We start from the raw sequence: 16,490 nt of genomic DNA, 5'->3' as shown, positions 1-16,490 counted from the left end.
AATACTTTTTGGTGTTTATGGAAATCATTTAGTTCATAAGGTGCCTATACCATTATTGAATTTTCTTTGAATATGTTTTCACAGTAGATTTCCTAATTTAAATTGAAAAAAAAAAAAGTACCAGCAATTTGCTAAAGGCAGAATCACAATTAGTATCCTTTGTCAGATCCCGTTTCTATAATGTGCACTTAAAATTAGTGCTATCTGAACAGGGTGGAAACCTGACATAGTTAAGGGGAAAAAATACTTACTTTTTTTTTCATGAGTAGCATGGCAATATGACTCTTCAGAGGTTAATTTAAGCTTCCAGCAATTATCTTCTAGTTTAAAGATGGAGCCATCTGGAAAATGTTAGCTTTTGTTGCCATCTCATCGACAGAGTAAAAAGACATGAAACAATTTACAAACTAAAACTATAGAGCAACTTTAATGCTTACAACAAAATGAATATTAGACCATTACTGTTCCAGTGATTTAATGAGGATCTTGAAATAAATTCTGAAGTCTTCCAATTTTTACGTTTATTGGAGAGGTCCCTGCATTCTGTCAACCTACATAAGTCTCTTATTTTGTGCATAAATGTTAACATTTCCAAAAATGAAATGTTAGTTTTCTAAATTTTGCTTTTTATTAAAATGTAACACAAAATATGACTGGGGTAGTTTACAAGTATTTTGCATTATTTGCAGTAGTTCATTAGCCCTTTTCTCAAAGGGCAAATTTTAAAAATTCAATTTGGGTGAAAGATTTGCTAGTTTTCCAGAAAGATTTGCTATCTTAAACTCAAGCTGGTTTTTCTATTTTCACGTAAATGACTGGGATGCTGTCTTATAAGTTCTTCCAAGGTCATGTTTGTGAAATAAACATTACATGAGAGCTTTCCTGTCATCTACACATATATGTCGTCTGGAGTGCTGAACAAATTTGAGTTCTTAAGTTGTAATCTATCCTCGTATGGTATATACGAATTTGAATGTGTGCCACTACATGCTGAGATGATAATGCTGTACAATTTTAAGTGGTAACAGGTTCTGTATGCAGTCGGCTGAAATATTTTGATGAACTGCTTAATTTTTGGATTTTATTTTTTAAGTTGTATAATTTATTTTCTTGCAAAATAAAAATGTAATATAAAAGCTTTCACCTACCCAGAAAATGTTGATGTTCTATAAAATAATTTCTAAGAGTTTAATTAAAATTTTATGATAGGTATATTTATATATTTCATGGTGAAATAGTAAATCTCAGCCAGCCTTAGGAATCAGAAATATGAAAATAACCACTTATTTATTTTAGACTTCGAATTCTAGTTCAAAATGAAAGCTGTCAGGAATGTAACTTTTACATTGATGATACCATATGGCTGTCATGCCTGGAAGAGCTCAAAAATTTTAAGCCTGGAAATGATTAGTACATTCATTCATAAATTTAGATAGGCCTTGTCATAACCAAAAATTAAATTTTATGACAGATAAAAATAAAAAAAATTATTTCATGTTTTACATATGAAAACTTGTGAAATATTTAACTTTCAAAGCTAGAGGTAGTTTAGTGATAAGGTTATGGAAATGGACCATGTTGTCACTTTTGGCTGCTAATAACAAAGTATAAAGACTGCGTGGCTTAAACAGTGTCGTGGTCACTCGGGGGTTGTGAAAGGATTCACAAGTCAGAAAATGTATTTAAGAAGAGAAGCACGGGCAGAGGAATTGCCATGGGCAAAGTCTAGAGTAGACAGCTGCACCAATGAGCAGGAGTGTTGGGGTTTTATATTTTTCTGTGCAGGATGTAAGGTGCTTGTCAGCTTGCAGATACAGTGTTAGTCAGGTAGTCAGAGCCATGCGGCTCACTTTTAAGCTCGTTCTTGCTAACTCACAAGCTCGCCCCTGTTAAGTCTTTACCTGTCTCATCACAAGCTCATTCCTGTTAACTCTTTACTCTGATCGGCAATGAAAAATCTTTGGGGATTGGGACAAGTGCCTGTCTTCTGTAGCTACTTCAGAGCTGGGTAGGGGCCTAGAGCTGTCCCTACCTACAAGATTGCTGATCGAGGATGGTGTAGTGACTGGGCCTCAGAAAATCCAGGCAGTGTTATCTAGGGACTGGACCGAGCTGGGGGCCCCAGACTAGGAGTTGGAGCTCTGATCTACAGGGCTGAGTAGTTTCAGGGCTGCAAGTGGGGATGGGCTGGAAGCCCTGCGTGATGAGCACCATATGTAATTCAGTGGACTCGGTTCTGGAAGAGACAAATTTAACCAGAAGGTTAAAGAGGCATGATCTGAATAGTAGTCACCCAAGAATAATAGGGAGGGGAACTAGTAAAGGTGAGAGAAGGCACCGTAACTAGGATCCCCAAGAGAAAAAAGGCGATCCCATGTGGGGTGCAAGTAAAGGGGAAAACAAGCTCTTAAGAGAAAGGTCATAAAGAGCAGCTCCAGGAATCAGGTTAGTTATTAATACTTATCAGTGTTGGGAGATTGACTTACTTCTGAAGAAGAGTTTAAGATCTTCAATTGGTTCACAGAAACAGGTGCAACAGTCTTCTTTCTGGGAGAGTCCTGTGGAGACTTAAACAGGTTTCAATGGAGGGAAGGGGATCCAGCCACTGACTGCAGCCCAACAATAGTTGGGATGCTCTGGAGAACTGTATAAGGTCCCTACTATTTAGGAGTTCATGTCTGTTAGGGACCCCTCTTTCCAAGGCTTTTAATAATTCCTGGTCCCTTCGTTTTACGGGACTATAAGAGGGAGCGGGGCCGGCCTATGGGAGGTGCTGGTTCCCATATTTCCTGAGTGCCTGCTGAACCTCTCCCAAGTTAACAGTATAGGAAATAACAGAACTGAGGTTGGAATCTGAAGTAATGGGCAGCAGTTAGAGCCAAGGCTCAGGTCTCCTGACAAAACTTTCTAGAGTCCTGTTTAAAGTCTGATTGGATCGTTTTCCTCCAAGATACAGGCTACAAGGTGTGATCACATAATATGGTGACTGTTTACATTTAAAAAATTTATTGCAGTAAAAGACATGTTGCCATTAATCCCCTCAAAGTACTTGCCCTCGCTTCAAAAACAACCCCTCATTCTTGCCACTTTCTGAAGCAGTTCCTGAAGTCCTCTTTCATGAGTGTCTTTAGTTGCGCTGCCTCGATGTCCTGAATCATTTTGACTTTGGGGAAGAGCCAGAAGTTGCATGGTGCCAGATCCAGTGAATAAGGTGGTGAGGACAGACCTGATGTTTTTACTTAACAGAAATTGCTGTATACCAGACGTGATGTATGACACAGAGTGTAGTCATGATGGATGATTTAGGGCACACTTTAAAACACACCTGTCAACCATAGCTCACACCTGACTGCACGAAACAAGTTGAAACTTGTCACACACTGTTACTAAGGTTCAACTCGCCACTTCCCGTATTGTAGATCCCTACCTTTCCGGTGGATGGCACTCAGGAGCATCATTCACCATATTTTGTGATCACAACAGTCACCATAGTTTTTAATCACCCCTCATATTAGCAAGAAATAGGCTGGGCTGAGCCCAAATCTAGGTGCTGTATTTACCCCTACAACCAAGCAGGTTTCAGAGGAAATAGGTCCAGAGTGAGCGGTTAAGACAGACTAAGTGGCTCCCATACCAATCAGGAAATTAACAGGCTTACCTGCCACGACAAGGAACACCCACAGTTCCACTCCTGTGACGATAACAGCCTCTTTCTTCTTGGGAGCCTCTGGAAGCCTCAGGCCCATCAGTCCATTACAACAATCTGTGAGGAAGGAGTTGGTCCCCACTCCCTTCAGAGCAGGGTCAATCCCTCCTCCAAAGCCCTTTTAGTTTGCACAGGGGGCACACCTGCTTTGCAGGATTAGGACACTCCTTACTCCAGTGGTCTTGGCTTTCACATCCAAAGCAGGCTCCTTTACCTGGTGTTCCTCTTCTGGGGTTGGCAGGGTGGCCCTGTGGTGGCCTGGGCCTTGGGCTGTCTATAATGGCAGCCAAAAGTCTGGCCTACCTCTGGCCTTGTTGTTCCTTTCCTCGCTTTGCCTCTCTCAGTTGTTAAGGACATTTAAATAAAGTCACTGGCCTTTTAGGATCTGAGCCCTTTGTCAGGAAGGCAACCCTGGGCCAGAACTATTATAATACCCTGCCAGATAGAAAAAACCTCAAGCCAAGCTTCCTTATATTGGCCTATATCTGACACCAAGGAGGGCATATGAACAGTCCCCAAATACAGAAGTTTATATAAGCATTAGCAAAACTTAGCTCTTACTATTGTGGAGATTGTTTCTTTAAGTAACTAAGGACCTGATTAAGATAATATAAAACAGATTATTCTGATAACACATAATCTTTGCTAATTAGGGAAAAAGAACTTTTTAAATATTAGTAGTATAACAATGTCTAACAAACTTTGTCTTACTTACCAGAAAGAGAAAACTATAATTTTGTACAAGCTTACTTTTGATATTCAAATTTATTTACTTAATTCATAATCTTTAGACCCTGAATTTTTACTGATAACTAAAAGCAAACAATTAGCATTTCCATTGGCAAATACAGGAACATATTTTGCAAACTTCAAACGCATAGGCTTGGGTAATAAAATGCAAGATATATTTACTAACAGATCTTAATTGATCTTTTAACGTTCCTGTGACAAGAAGCCAGAAATAGATGAAATCAGACCCATCTAATAATTAATACTTCAGCATTTCATTATTTTGAAATCCCTAGATATTCAATAATTTTTATCAGTTAACACAACTTACCAAAACTAAAATCTTAAGTTACTAATAGATGCTGGGAATCTATGTCCAAGCATCCAAATCATAAAATTATTACTGAAAAGTTTCATCTAAAACCTTATTTTAGTTGCTTCTTCCTAGTTCTTAACTCTATAAGATTTTAAAGTTAATTACTACCCAAGTTATTTTCTTGACAAATTGTGTAACAGAGATAACATGAATTTATTTTGGTAAACCCAGGTAAAACAAAAGATACCATATTTAATGTTAATAACCTTAAAAGATACGTCTATTTTTCAAGTTACCTCAACCTCAGGCAGTAGTGGCTGTGTTTACATTTCTGGTTATCTGCAAGATCTTGAAAGTTACTGAGAGTTGGAAAAATCTGTCTTTTTGAGAGGAGAGAGGTCAAATTTAGCCCAATTCTTAAGAAGAAAGCCGAGAAGAGAAACTTAGAGAATAGCGAGGCCATCTCCCTTGACTGTGAGGGAAGTGGTTCACAATAGCTGGGTAGGATATCAAGGGGCCTCCCCCTGAGTTTCCAAACAATGATTCTCTGACTATAGGTTTCGGATTTAGCAGGCACCTTAACACGTACCCAAGAGAAGGAGCCCAGTAAGTGAAACTGACTGTTAAGCTAGTAGGGCATCCCCTGCATGACTAAAGTCAAGGGTCATGGACCAGCCTGTGGAATTCCCGGTGCCCCACAGAGGTCCCCAGGCATATCCACTTACCTACTGACGCCCTGGCAAGCCACTGGAGGTGGTATAGCAGCACTTCCCCAGAAGACGGAAAAATATGAAATGGAGGAGATAGGGAGAGAGAGACACACAACAGAAAAAGAGAGTCCACACCAAGTTTGGCTGTGGGAGTTGCCCTTGGTGAATAGGAAGGGCTTTAGAGTTCCTTGGAGAGTAGAACCTGCCAGGAGATGTCATTCCCACAAAATTCACAGGGGATCCGCGAGAGACTCGTGGAAACAAGAGGAGACAGAGAGAGAGAACCTACTAGCACTTGTGGGTTCTCTCTGGACGACCTGCCAACACATTGGAGAGTGGGTCTCAGAGGGGATAGAGCCACCAGGAAGGAAGTCTGGTGGGGACAGGAGAGAGTGTCCCCGTATGGGCCACCAAAAATGTAGTGGTCGCTCACAGGTTGTGAAAATTCACAAGGCATGTAGAAATACAGGAGAAAGATTTATTAAAATAAATCAGGAGGGAGAGTCAGCTGGGCAGTGTCTAGAGTAGACAGCTGTGCCCAGACAGAGGGGTAAAAGTCAGAAAATTTAAGAGAGGAAACATCAGCAGAGGAGATGCCGGGGCAGAGTCTGGAGTAGACAGCTGTGCCCATAAGAAAGAATGTTGGGTTTTGTATTTTTCTATGAAGGATGTAGGGTTCCTGTCAGCTTGCAAGGGGTTGCTTTACAATTGGCTTCTTCTGGGAACCGTTCTGTTCCCACAGCTAGCCAGGGGTCCAGAGCCAAGCAGTTAATTGTAAGCTCATTCCTGTTAACTCACAAGTTCGCTCCTGCTAACTCTTTACCTCTCATCCCAAGCTCGTTCCTGTTCACTCTTTCATAATATATATATATATGTATATATATATATATATATATATATATATATATATATATATATCCATCAAAAGTAAAGTCAAAAGACAAATAGAAAAATGGGAAATATATTTACGATCCATATTATAATTAAAGGTCCAATTTCCCTAACATATTAAGAGCCCTTAGTATGAATAAGAAAAAGGACCTGCTGCATAGAAATATGGGCAAAGAACATAAACAGAAATATCCAAAGATATTCATCTCACTCACTCATGGTAAGAAATGCGAATCCCACTACCAGGGACATGGCAGGCCGCCCGTGACGAGGGCCCCAATGATCCCTGCCTCCTGGACTGTGGAATCCCTTCCCCTCACGTGTGGGCTGGACTCAGTGACTGGCTTCAAGCCACGAGAAGCAAAGACGTCACTCCTCTGATTAGCTTACAATAGAATGATGAGTCTTGCTACGGTAACAGACTCAATTTTCTCCTCAGGCCAGCAAGCTGCCAGCTGGGGAAAGAACTGAGGATGGCCTGTGGGCAATAGCAGGAGACAACAGATGCCCTCAGTCCAAACCTGCCAGGAGCCGAGTCCTCACTTACACTGTGTGAGGGAGCTGGGAGGGTGAGTGTGGCCATGACTGACACCTGCAATGCAGCCTCATGGGAGACCCTGCAGCAGAAAACCCAGCTAACTGAGATTCGGCCCACAGCAATCATACATAATAGTGAGTGCTGTTTAAGGAGAGCTGTTGTAATGAGTGATTGACTCCCCGCGGAGGGGACTCATAGCCATACTGAGGATCCTCTGGTCCCCTCCTGGGCGTGGCTCTTGCGGGTTGACAAACACACAAGGGTCTCCTTCAATGCAGCGGACAGACCCATACTATCGGGGCCAAGCCAGTTGGGAGCAAAGGGTCTGGCCATGGTTTGCGGGGCTGGTCTTGTAGGCACTCACGGAAAATCATTCTGGGAAAGAGGACTGGCATGGGACATCCTGTGAGGAACAGGGAGGACAACCCAAACCTGGCCGTGGCCCCATGTAGGGTCTGGTGGTCAGAGGCTCCTCCAGGGAAGCTTTAGATGTCTCTCTGACTCAGGAGACAGGGAAACGAATGGTCTCTGCACCTGTGGATGGCCTCGGAGGATGCCAGAGGCCAAGAAACATGACAAGGCCAATAATCGTGAGAAGCGCTGGACCGGACGGGGCTGTGCAGCCTGCAGGAGCGGTGTGCTTTTGCTATTATCTCATCTTCTCCTTGACCTTCTCAGCAGTTGCCGGGTCTCACCTGGACTGGCGGCTTTTAGGTCAATCCAGGAAGATAGATGAGATGGCCAGGCGTCGGTGGGGGTGAGAAAAGAATGAAATGAATTAATTAGTTGGGAGTTGTAGGGTTCATTTATTGCAGTTTGAAAGTTAATGAGGAAAAAACTCCGAAGGTTTATAGTGATAATAAAAACCACCACTGTTACACATTATTGTAATCATTACCATTTTTTGCACTTAATTGTTTTTACTAAATAACTGAATGAAGTTTATCCACAAACAAGTCTCTGACTATGGAAGTGACAAAGGAAGGGTTTCAGTCCATGGTGTTTCCTAAATCTGCCCGGGAGCCGGGGAACCACTCGCTCCAGCAGGTGAGCACCTGAACCACAGCCTGCATGCAGCCATCAGCCCAGAGGGCCAGACCACAGTCTCCACAGCAATCAGCCCAGCTGCTCAGGACTCAGCCAATGACTGACAGCTTCCTCATTTTGAATCCTGCTTCCAACTTAGAACCACATGGAGGAAAGCCAGGTATGTTCCCCTTAGCAGTCAGGTAGGATGCCCATCTTCTAGGCAGCCCACCTCCAGCTTAGCCATGCCAATGACCTCTTATCACCGTGTGCCTTCCTTTGTCTACACCAGGGAGCTTTCTCACTCCTTCCCCTGCCTTTCGGTCTCTGCCAAAGGCAGGCGGTGGTGGCCGACTCCCTTGCTACACAGGGCAAGCTCTCCAAGTGCTGTCTTCCTTTGGGAGGTCTTCCTCCATCTCCACAGAGGTTAACAGTGCAGGAAGCAAAGAAAGCACTCCAAATAATAGGCATGCCTGCGTTCGCTCTTTTACAAAACATATTTATATATATGTGTATTTATTCATTCAGCACAGATTTTTAGATGAGATATAATTCACATGCCACAAAATTACCCCTTTTAAAGAGTTCAATTCAGTGACTTAGAGTCTATTCACAAAGTTGTGCAACCATCGCCACTATCTAATTCAACAACATTTTTACCATCTCAAAAAGAAACCCGATATCCATTAAACAGTCACTTCTATTCCATCCTAGCCCCACCCCTGGCAAGCACCAATGTGCTTTCTGTGTCTATGGATTTACCTATTCTGAATATTTCATGGAAATACAGTCGTACAATATATAGCCTTTATATCTGGCTTCTTACACTTAGATTCGTGGTTTCAAGGCTCACCTACGATTCATTGCTTTGTTTGATTTAAGAATTTTTCATTCTAAGCAATATACGAGGTGTGGCAATTAAGTACACGAACTCATCCTATGAAAAGTGCTACATACCTCACTGCTGAATATTGCTCCGGTCACCTTCGCAGTACTCACCTTGGGAAGCTATGCGCCAAAGCCAGCACCTAGTCCACCCTTCAAAGCAATTTTGGAACTCTTCAGGAATGGTCATCAGAGATGTCATTGTATTACACTTGATGTCCTGAGTGTCATCAAAGTGTCTTCCTTTAATATTTCTTTCATCTTCAGGTAAAAAAAGAAATCATTGGGGGCCGGATCATGTGAGTAGGGAGGGTGTTCATATACAGTTATTTGTTTACTGGCTAAAATCTCCCTCACAGACAGTGCCGTGTGAGCTGGTGCATTGTCGTGATGCAAGAGCCATGAATTGGTGAAAAGTTCATGTCGTCTAAGTTTTCAAGAGCCTTTTCAGCACTTCCAAATAGTAAACTTGGTTACCTGTTGGTACAAATTCATAATGAATAATCCTTCTGATCTCAAAAAAAAAGGTTAGCAACACCGTTGCAACAATTTCGTGAACTTAATGGTCAGAACTCATATATATCAGGAGCATATATGTGCATGTGTGTGTGTCTGTAGACACATACATAGCTACCTAGATAGACAATAGATACATAGGTAGATCTACATATAGTTTTACTTTTAAATGTAGACACTACACAGCATATAGAAATTGCCATTATACCATTTTAAGAATCCTGTTTCATGGCATTAATTACTGTTCTCCTTCTGATCCCCAACTTGTCCCACCACCAGGCCCAGAAGGCAACATCTCAGCATCATCCCTGAGACTCCCATTCCCTGGAACACCATACACCACCGAGGAGGAGTCCACCCCTGGGCAACCCCAGCAGTGGCCAAAAAAGGGGGCAACTGTGGGGGTCCAGAGGGGTGAGGGAGAGTGCAAAGGAGAGAGACACAGGGAGAGGGAGAAAAGGAGAGGTGAGCGGCAAAAGCCTACACCTCCTGGTACTGGGTCCAGCCCTGTTTAGCTTCTGAGATCAGAAGTGACAAGGCCCTTTAGGGTTGTCCTGTGATCACAGCCCTTGGCAGCTGAGGCCGGTTAACCCAGAAGCCCTGGTGCACGGCCCTGCCACTCCAGGCTCCATTCACCAGCAGGCTGCGGCACAGTGGGTCCCCAGCCTCCTATGGACAGGCTCTCCTGACCCATCGTCCAGGGCTCTGCAGGCCAAGCCAGCAGGCTGCACCTTCTGAGTTCCCAGGAATTTGTGCACACTCGGGAGTGTGGCCAGTGGCATCCCTGCCCAGAACAGCTGGAAGTGCTAGGAGGAAAGTCAAGACTCCTGTATTTCAATGCTGCCCCAGCAATGCCCGTCTTCTCTTACTCAGTATGCACTGCTCCTTCCAGGCATTCCCCAAGCACAGTCATGTTGCAGGCTGGGATTCCAGGGACAGCACTAACTATAGCAAGAGCTACAGTGTCTCACGGTGACCAGTCGTTGCTGGACCAGGAACTCCCAGAGCACAGCGAGACTGTGCTGGGGCTCAGCACCCAGGACCAGAATTGCTATAGCTGCCATTGTGGAATGTTTCTGGTGACTCATTTTCAAAGATGGCCATCCATTCCTTTTCTCTTTGTACACACACACACTACCCCACCCCTGAGCTTACACACACACAGAAGATACATGCAAAATATATATGCCTACATATGTGTATGTATGTGCATGTACACAGTTGAAAGACCTCTGTAGTATGGACCCCTGTATTCACCACCCTAGTCAGTAAATGGGACATTGTCAGCAGCCCAGAAGCCACTGGTGTCCTTCTGACAACAAGCCCTCTCCCCAGGGTGACCGGTACCCTAACTTTTATGACAATCGTGTCCTACTAAGTCTCAGAGTGTAACTCCCAGGTGGGCACCTCTTAGCTGAGGCATTGATTTTGCCTCTTTTAACGGATTCAGATGGATTATGATGTGTGCCCTCTTTGGGGACTGGTTGCCTGGGCGACTCACCCTGCTCCTGGGAGCTGCCGGGGCTCATGCATTCCCATGGCTGTTTAGCGTTGTGTGCGTGGGCCATGTTCATCCATTCTCCTGTTAGACACAGGAGGCCCATTTCAGCTCAGGGCTCTGGGAGCTCACGGCCTGGGCTGTGTCACATGTTTCCCTGGTCACTGGTGTTTGTACCTCAGAGCAGAACTCCTGAGTTAAGGGTGCTCTCACCTTCCTGGGCAAAGCCACCATCTTTTGTAACACGGTGCACTGTTGTGTGGCAGGCCCTGTGCTGAGCTGAAGCTGGGTGGGGGCAGCAGTAATCAAAGCATGATTCAAAGAAATCTAAGGCCCAGCCTGGAGCGGGCCGTGGGGGAAGGGCAGGCTGCCGTGAGAGGGATGAAGTGGGGAGGCCTGGCTGAGTTTGTGGAGGGTGGTCAGAGACGCCCCTCTCGTTAGGGACAACTGCTGAGAGTGAATGCTGGGCAGGTGGTGTTAACTGTGTGAAACACTCTAGGCAGGAGGAAGAGTGTGTGCAAAGACTCTGAGGCTGGAAAGGGTGTATCAGTCGCTCTGGCTACAGGATCAAAGTACCACAGAGGGGCAGCTTAAACAACAGAAGTTGCTTTCTCACAGTTCTGGAGGCTGCACATCAGCGAGCACAGGTGTCTCTTCCTCTTGTAAGGGCACTAGCCCTACTGGATCAGGGCCCCACCCCTATGACCTCATTTCACTGGAGCACCTCTTCCCAGGCGCCATCTCCAAGTACAGCCACACTGCGGGTTAGGGCTTCGATATCTCAATTGGAGGAGACAAATGTTCAGTCTCCAACAGGACATGGGGGCATTTGAGAAACTGGAGCAAGTGTGGGGAGAGCGGTTAGGCAGCGTCTGGGTCATCTGTTGAGGGAGAAGCCACCCTGACATTTAGTGCTCTAAAACAACGACCTTCATTTATTTACTCAAGATTTCAGTTTGGGCAGAACCCAGGGGACTGCCCCTCTCTGCCCCATGTGACATCAGCTGAGGCCCTGCTCACAATGGCTGACACTGGGAGCTCAGCTCAGTGATGGCCAGGGGCCTGGGTCCGCCTTTATGGGGCTGTGTGGGCTTCTTCCTCTCAGAGTGGTGGCTTGTTTAGAAGATGAACAAATCAACAATTGCCAGTGATTTAAAGGTTAGACCAGGCCTTAGTGGGAGTGTCATTCCTGCCATTGTAGAGGTGACAGAGCCCAGGTACAGCTACCTGGGTGGGTTTTCTTTTTTTTTTTTTTTTAATAAAAATTATATATATTTAAGGTGTGCAACACAATATACTGTGTTTCTCTGAAAATAAGACCTAGCCGGACAATCAGCTCTAATGCATCTTTTGGAGCAAAAATTAGTATAAGACCCAGTCTTATAGTAAAATAAGACCGGGTATTATATTACATTACATTATATTATATAAGACCTGGTCTTATATTATAGTAAAATAAGCCCAGGTTTTATATTAATTTTTGCTTCAAAGACGCATTCGAGCTGACTGTCTGGCTAGGTCTTATTTTTGGGGAAATACGGTGTTTGCAAACACAGCGAAATGATTACTACAGTCAAGCTAATTCACACATCCATCTCCTGACATGTAACTCTGTGTGTGTGTGTGTGTGTGTGTGTGTGTGTGTGACCTGAACTCTAGTCTCAGCAGATTTCCACTATATACTACAGTATTGTTAGCTAGAGTCACCATGCTGTACGTTAGATCTCTAGACTTATTTATCCTACATAAGTATAACTTTGTACCCTTTGACCAGCATCTTCCCATTTCTCCCACTTCCCGGGCCTTGGTGACCACACAGACCTCATCTACTTTCAGCCAGGGGTGGCAATAAACATTGTCACCTTTTAGGATTGGCACCATCTCCTAGGCTATATATAGCTCCTCACCCTTGAAACACATTGGCGAGCTCTTTCTCCAAGCTAACACAACCCCCAAATAGTTCAGACACTTGGCAAAAGCACACAAAAGATGTGAAAGCCAGGCCAAGCTGTCCCAAACACCATTGTCTGTGGTTTGTTCCTTTGAGGCCAGCGCACAGGGGTTCCATGACTGGGTTTGCAGTGGAGGATGTGAGGTCCATGGCTTTGATCAGATTGTCTACCAGGAGATAAGGTTAAAGGTTCAGTCCAATCACAAGTCCAGGGTGTCACCTTGCTACTGACTGACTGGCTGTCAATCATAGGTTACCACGCCCCACCCCCCACCCCCCCATCCCCTGCCTCTTTGCGTTTCACTAATTTGCTATAGCAGCTCACGGGACTCAGGACACCAGACTGCTAGATTACCAGTTCATTATAAAGGATATTAAAGGATACAAGATTTTCAAATTATAAATAAAAGGTCACTGGAGCATCCCACAAATTTTAATTTCTAATGAAGTAAATATCAGCCCTCAATATTCCACAGAAACAAAAAGCTCTTTAGGGTACTGTCTTGCTTTTTATTCAGAGGAAAAGGGCTTTAATACCAGTAAGTGAGAAAACCACTGTGGCTCATGCCCAGCCATGAGTGTTCATATCTTGCTCTGACATCATCAGGTACCACTGTGATGGAATTACAAAACCTATATAAGGTCCTGGCTGGGCTGAGGTTTTGCCTGTTAATAGCCCAGGAAGCTGATTTGTGGTGACCTGTTGGACTGGACCAGTTAGCTTGTTTTCTCTTGTTTTATTTTTATTCTGTTTAGTTTTTTTCTTTTATCTTTACACTTTCCCTCATTTTCATTTTTTTTTTTTTACAACTTTCCATATTCTTATTTTTCTTTGTTCCCTTTTCTCAGTCTTCTTTTTTTTCTTTCCAGTCTTCTTTTTTCCTTTTCTTTTACTTAATTTGCTTTCTTGGTTCTTTTCTCATTGTTCTCTATTTTTTATTTTACTTGTTCTTTTTCTTGTGTTTTTGTTTTGTTGTTGTTGTTGTTTCTTTTTGTTGTTATTTCTTTAAAAGATTTATTTTATTTTTTTATTTTTTAAATTTATTGGAGTGACAATTGTTAGTAAAATTACATAGATTTCAGGTGTACAATTCTGTATTACATCATCTATAAATCCCATTGTGTGTTCACCACCCAGAGTCAGTTCTCCTTCCATCACCATATATTTGATTAAAAGATTTTTAGTTATACAGTTAGCATTGTTATTACATTTAGCACAATTAGCATTGTTCACTTTTATTAGCATCGTTAGTAAGCACAGTTAGCATTCTTTGTATTAGAATCAGGAGAGTATAGTTAGTATAGTTTATTGGCATCATAGTAAGCATAGTTAGCAGTGTTAGTACTAGTTCACATACTTAGCATAGTTAGTACTATTTGTTAGCATAGTTAGCAATGATAGTTAGTATCATCAGCTAGTGTATCAGCTAGTTATCGTCCCCATGTCGCATGAACTGACAGCCATCTCTACCAACGAGGAGCCCGATATTGGCCACTACAAGCTCCTGAACACCATTGGCCAGGGAAGCTTTGCCAAGGTGAGGTTGGCCCAGCACATTCTGACGGGGTCAGAGGTGGCTGTGAAAGTCATTCAACAGCAGGGCTACTTTAAATATTCAGAATTTCACTGCCTGAGGGTATTGAACCACCCTAACATTGTGAAGTTATCTGAGGTTATTGAAACCCAGACCACAATGGACCTTGTTCTGGAGCGTGTGCACTGATTGGACATGCACACTTACCTGACGATCCACGGCTGCCTGAACGAGAACGAGGCCCAAGGTATTTCCAGGCAGCTGGTATCCGCCGTGGAGCCCTGCCACCAGAGGGGCATTGTACACAGGGACCTGAAGCCAGAGAACGTCCTCCTGGATGCAGAACGGAACCCAAAACTTATAGACTTTGGCCTGAGCAAAGAATTCATCGGCTATCAGCTGAGCTCATTTTGTGGCACCGTGCCTTATATTGCCCCAGAGCTCTTCCTGGGCCAAGGCTCTGATGGCCCAAAATTAGACGTGTGGAGCCTGGGAGTGCTGCTCTATCAGATGGTCACTGGGACCCTACCGTTCTTGGGAACGAGCTTCTATCAGCTATGGGAGGGGATGCTGACAGGGCATTTCCAAGTCCCCTCCTACCTATCTTTGGACTGCATAAGGATGTTGAAGAAATTAATGACAGTCAACCACAGTGACAGAGGAACACTGGAAAATGTGATGAAGGAGAGATGGCTAAACCTGGGCCAAAAGGACGAACTCAGGCCTTCTACTGCGCCACCCTGGGACAACAAGGACACCTGGGTGACCCAGAGGATGATACAAATGGGGTTTGAACGGGAGCAGATTGAGGAGTCAGTGACACACAGTAGTTATGACCCACTGATGGCCACGTATCTAATTCTCAGTACCACAAAACGTGAGGCAAAGGGACACATAATCAAAGTAAAGACCTACCATTCCTCGGAGTTGAGCAGCCCTGAGCCTTCTCCAACCCGCAAGGTTCAACCATCAAGCCAGAAGGCCAAAGAGCCAGCCAGTTCACCAGTCAGTGTGCAGTCGACAAACGTGACTCCCAAATACAGCCGGGAATCCAGCACCAGTATTCCCCAACCCAGCCTGGACTCTCGGACCAGCACTCCCCACCACACATGGATTTGAGGACCAGTGCTCCTCAAATTCACATAGATTTTGGGACCAGTGCACCTCAGTCCAGCCCGAAGCCCAGGCCCAGCACTCTGAAGCCCAGACCAGAGTCGAGACCTGCCACACCCTGCTTAGATCCCCAGCGTGGCCCTTAGGGGTCCCACTCCACCCACAGCAACAGTAGCAGCACCAGTAGTGGGGCCCCAGAAGGAACAAATTTGGAAAACTCTCGCCGTACTGGGCATCCTGATGGTGTGACCCCAGGCTCTTCCTCGGGCCAACGGCAGGGCTGAAGCGGGTGGCTAGGAGGTTCTTGACTTTTATTTTAAGAAACCTATGCTGTTGGCCATCCACCAAGAAACAACATGTCAAACGAAACCAAGTCAAACCAATATAATGTTTACATTGTGGACGGCCAAAGCAGGGCCACAGTCAAGTACTCAGGGAAGTTCTAGCCGCTCTCCCTGCATAGTAAACGCTGAATCAGAAAATGCAGAGCACCAGGGAGGCCGGCCACATGGTGCGGGAGATTGGCCAGAGGCTGGACGCAAACGGCTGCGGCTGGGAGCAGTGCAAGAACTACACGGCGTGTAAAGGACTGGGTCTGGCGGACGATGGAGGAGTGCCACCTGCCCAAGCCTTCTTCTCAGGATTCAAATCAGGATGGTACCTGGCATGTCTATGTGGCCTTAAGAAGCATCATACCCAAAATACCTGGTGAGCCTGGAGGACGACCTGGAGCCCCTGGGGGGACTAGAGGAGAAGCCGCCCTCACTGCAGGTCCACCTCTCACCCTCCGCCGGGTGAAACTTCAGAGACTGGACTGTCAGAGACCAGGGGCCATTCTCCCCACCCCTGCTCTTTTCTTCCATGGTTGTGGGGTGTGAGTGGTTCTTATTAAAGTACTGGGTTCTTCCAAATCTTGTAATAAACTGATGCTCCAGAAAGATGTCTCAGATGCTCTGTTGTGCACCTCCCTGCATAGAATTGGGGCTATACATCCTCCAGGTTGAGAAGCGTGTAGTGATGTCATGCTGGGACTTAATCAGGACAACTAATGGAAAGATGACTGAAGACAATGATCC

At 44.6% G+C, this 16,490-nt stretch overlaps 1 pseudogene; it reads left to right on the top strand.

Moving 5' to 3' along the window:
- Positions 1-14,496: 14,496 nt before the first annotated feature.
- LOC148755800 (serine/threonine-protein kinase MARK2 pseudogene) lies at positions 14,497-15,420 on the top strand (annotated as a pseudogene).
- Positions 15,421-16,490: the final 1,070 nt, after the last annotated feature.

This window comes from Rhinolophus sinicus, chromosome 14 (genome assembly GCF_057876585.1).
Source record: "Rhinolophus sinicus isolate RSI-liver-muscle chromosome 14, RSI-T2T, whole genome shotgun sequence".
NCBI lineage: Eukaryota > Metazoa > Chordata > Mammalia > Chiroptera > Rhinolophidae > Rhinolophus > Rhinolophus sinicus.
Note: the sequence above shows the minus strand (reverse complement) of the source record. Positions and strands in the feature narration are given on the sequence as shown.